Source organism: Cryptomeria japonica, chromosome 8 (genome assembly GCF_030272615.1).
Source record: "Cryptomeria japonica chromosome 8, Sugi_1.0, whole genome shotgun sequence".
In the NCBI taxonomy this organism is placed as follows: Eukaryota; Viridiplantae; Streptophyta; class Pinopsida; order Cupressales; family Cupressaceae; genus Cryptomeria; species Cryptomeria japonica.
The window spans coordinates 599,592,471-599,596,574 of NC_081412.1; positions in this window are offsets into that span (position 1 = coordinate 599,592,471).

Here is a 4,104-nt window from a genome sequence, read left to right on the forward strand (position 1 = left end):
GGCATTTCCATCAAGCGCAACGTTGCAAAGGTCATCACATGGAAGGATTTGCACTCTAAAGACCTAGATCGCTCCTGTCCCTCTCCAAGGGACCAGAGCGATATCTACATAATGGCGTAAATTTCAAAAGGCAAACAAGTTTCAAGTTACCAAAAGGGTCGAAAAGACATCATTCCACGCAATGAAGATAATTGCAAGTTGGTACAAACAAGAACAAGCATGTTATGATGAACTTCGCTCCTGTCCCTCAGGAAGGGACTAGAGCGATATTGATATATTAGATTAATCCATGCAAGATTTACGTAAAGACAAAGATACACAAGGTTACATATGCTCCAGGACATCGTTTGAAGACAATTTGCAAGAGTTTTAAACATCCAAACATTGCTAATCAAGGTAAAAGTCTCCCATCGCTCCTGTCCTTTGGACAAGGACCAAGGCGATCCTATCAAAACACTCACGTTCCTTCAAAGATCAAGGCGAAATGAGGATAGGAAATGCGAAGGACATCGTCGGGGAGACATTGCAAAAGAGATCGAAGTTTAAAAGTCGCCAAGATCAAGGAGAAATAATGGATCGCTCCTGTCCCTCTCCAAGGGACAAGGGCGATGGTCCCTTTAATGCATCCAAACACATAATGAAAGCCAATGGAAATAAGCGCAAAGGACACGAGCAATGATATTTCGAAGGTCAACAATGCAAGGTGAACGTGAAGACATGGAGATCGCTCCTGTCCCTCTCCAAGGGACAAGGGCGATGTTAGACAAAACACATGATATTTTTGAAAATCACGTTAAGACAAGGACGCACAGGGTTTTAAATGACATTCAAAAGATGATGCAAGGAAAGGATCGTACCAAAATGAAGAATTTCAAGCAAAAACGTGGAGATCGCTCCTGTCCCTCTCCAAGGGACCAGGGCGATAATGGTCATGGGATGCACTTGCTCGCACAAGGAAGAAATTCAAGTTCGAAGGACCACCAGATGATCGATTTGGGACGTGGAAATGAAGGGGTTGAATGTTGAAAACGCAAGAATCATGCCAAAAATCATGGATCGCTCCTGTCCCTCTTCAAGGGACCAAAGCGATGAGGTACGTCCCTTTATTTTCATATTTTGGCGCCAAATTAAAACAATTCGAATTTTCTTTAAATGCTAAATCAATTTAAAAAATTGAAAATCCATTTTTTATTGGCATTTAATGTGGCGTTAAACACTTATTAATTATTTTTGCCTTTATTTAAAATCGAAATTCTCAATTAAAAAACGCAAGGCATTAATAGTTAATTATTTAATTAATAAAAAAATCGATTTGAGCGCTCATATGTGGAGGTCGGCCTTGTTATGTCATTGCAAATCATTTAAAAAATGGTTTTATTTTTATTAAGTCGGCCTAAGGGGTAAAGGATGCAAGCGCTATATAAGGGGGGTAGAATTATCATTTTCTACATCATTATTTTACCTTCCTTCATGCGAGTTGACAAGAGGCGAATATAGTGCGAGTTTCATTTATCCAAGGTGGCGAAGACACTCCAAAGGTGGTGCGAATTGCATTGAAGATCAAAGGTGGTGCGAATTCGAAGACCACGCCTAAGGCGAATTTGCTAAGGACTTGGAGATTTATTTATGCGAACTTGAAGATCCATTTGAGACCACGTCCAAGGCGATAAGTGAAGATCACATTCTATCCAGAGGTGGTGAAGTCAAATTTGAGGAGATCATATTGAAGACTATCTTTATACCTCAATTTTGCCTAGGCAAATTTTGTTTTTGCATTCTAGAGTTAGCTCTCTATCGAGGTATGGCGATTTAATTATTATTGTTTTATTCATTCATCGTCATATTTCAGATTTTGAATTTTAAATCTCTTTTGGCTCAATCATTGTATTTTAGGAAATGATAACTCTAGGGACTTATCATGAGGTTTCCTAAAATCTATCTCTCTTATCTACGTTATTTATTGCAAAATCTATTTCTCATAATGAAATGTTGTGTAGGTATGGCGACCCCAAAGGCGGGAGCATCCACCAGTCGCTCGGCTCTCATGAAAGAAGATCAGAAGACTGAAGAAGTGGAGACCAAGATCGTGTCCAAGTGGAGCAACATTGGAGATACAAACTTGGGGAACTTTAGCACGAAGAAGTTCCGAGAGGTCCCTTACATCGGTAAGCCATCACCTGTCGCCCGGAGAATAATAGAAAGTGGCATCATTAAGGCGGCCGGTTTTCCTCCAGCCATTCAGTGTCACGAGTTGATGATCGAGTGTGCCCGTCATTACAATCCACAGTCCAGGACAATTGTGTCCAATGAGGGAAACATTTTGGCGTACCTTTCAGAGGAGGCCATAAGTGAAGCCTTCCATCTTCCAGAGCACAGGGACATGATATACAAGAGCATTGAAGGAGCCAGATCAGTGTACGATGATGATCCAGATGCTTGTCTAAGCATAATCAACAAGAACTGGCTACTCAAGAGTCGTCCCCGTCTGAGCAAAGTACCGAACACACCACACTGGATCGATTTCCAAGAGGAGTACAGAGATTTGATTACCATGCTCAACAGAGTTACAGGAGCACCTCATGCCTTCTATTTTGAGAAATGGATGTTTTACTTCATCCAGGTGATTGTTCAAGGAAAGGGTACAATACATTGGGCTAGGATAATTAGCCATTGCTTAGACGTACAGTTGAGAAGACTCAGGGCTACTAAGTCCTTCCACATGAGTTCATACGTCATCTATGCCTTAATTAGGAGCATTGAGTACGCAGGACTACCTCACAGAGGAGTGATTGGAAGAGGACCCGACGAGGTCAGAGTTTGTGAATCCTATACCTACTTGCATCATCCACCAGGGAAGAACTACAAGTTAATCAATGATACTTTCACGATGAACATCACAAGGACGTTGCAAGGAGGGATTCACAACAGATTATCTCAGGATGCCCAGGAGTTAATCAAGAGGTACGGTGCTTGGTTCATTCAGTTTCCCAAGTTCACTTACATTAGAGTGTATGGATGTCCTTTACCTCCATACATGTTGCCGAGATACCCGACAGACAGAATTGTGTTATTTGAAGTAACAAGGCAGTTGGCAGCATATGTGAAGGCATTCAGACACAGACATCAGAATGGAGTTCAGGTACCTATTATTTTGGGTAATTCAGTTGAGGTATGTCCCAATGTCTCAGCCATGGATGACGCAGAGAGGGAGTTAGCCTTGTATCCTTTTTCATCTTTTGCTTGGAGGAATAGTTTTGATCCACATGGACATTTAGAGGAGACAGTCGGTAGAAGATTTAGACATGAGTACCAGATTGAAGATTTTATGATGAATCTCCTAGATGATCTCGAAGTGAAACGTAAGATACATTCTAGATTGCCTTTGGATTTTATCAGGAAATGTAAGATTTACAGAGTGGCCGACCAAGCTCAGGACAACGGCAGGCACATCCAATCTTCATATGATAGAGAAAGCAAAACAATAAGTTTGAATTGGAATGAGCCCGAGGCCGTGGATTTAGATGATTTGATGGCACCAGTCTTGTCTTGTACTCGCAGATGGGTAGACATTCAACATCAGAAGTTGAGAGAACAAGGCATAGCCATGTCTTTTACTTTGGAAGAAAAGCCAGCCGAAGGTGGAGCCAGTGTTAGTGAAGGCAATCCTAATCCTAGGAATTCAGGTGAAGGTAACCTTCGATGTGCCAGTGAGGGCAATCTCCATCCGAGAGGTTCAAAGAGAAAGGAAAGATCAGAAAAGAAAGAGCCTTCCAAGAAAAAGAAAGGTGCTAACAAAGATCAAACACCAGGTACTTCTTCCAGGCCAGAAGATAGAACAGTTCGAGTGGAAGAATCCATGGAATCGATGGTACAGAATGACAGACAGGAGGAAGAACAGGCACAGCATGTTTCATCTGATGGATCTCTCCAAGACTATGATTTAGATAATGATAATGAAGTAACATCTCCTCCCAGACAAGAAGAAATAGTACATAAAGAAATTCAAGTTCAAGAGACAAGATCAAATATCCCAGATTGGTTGAAGGAAAGATTGACTAAGGTGATCGTAATTGAGGACGAGGACAGTGCAATTGATTTAGAGAG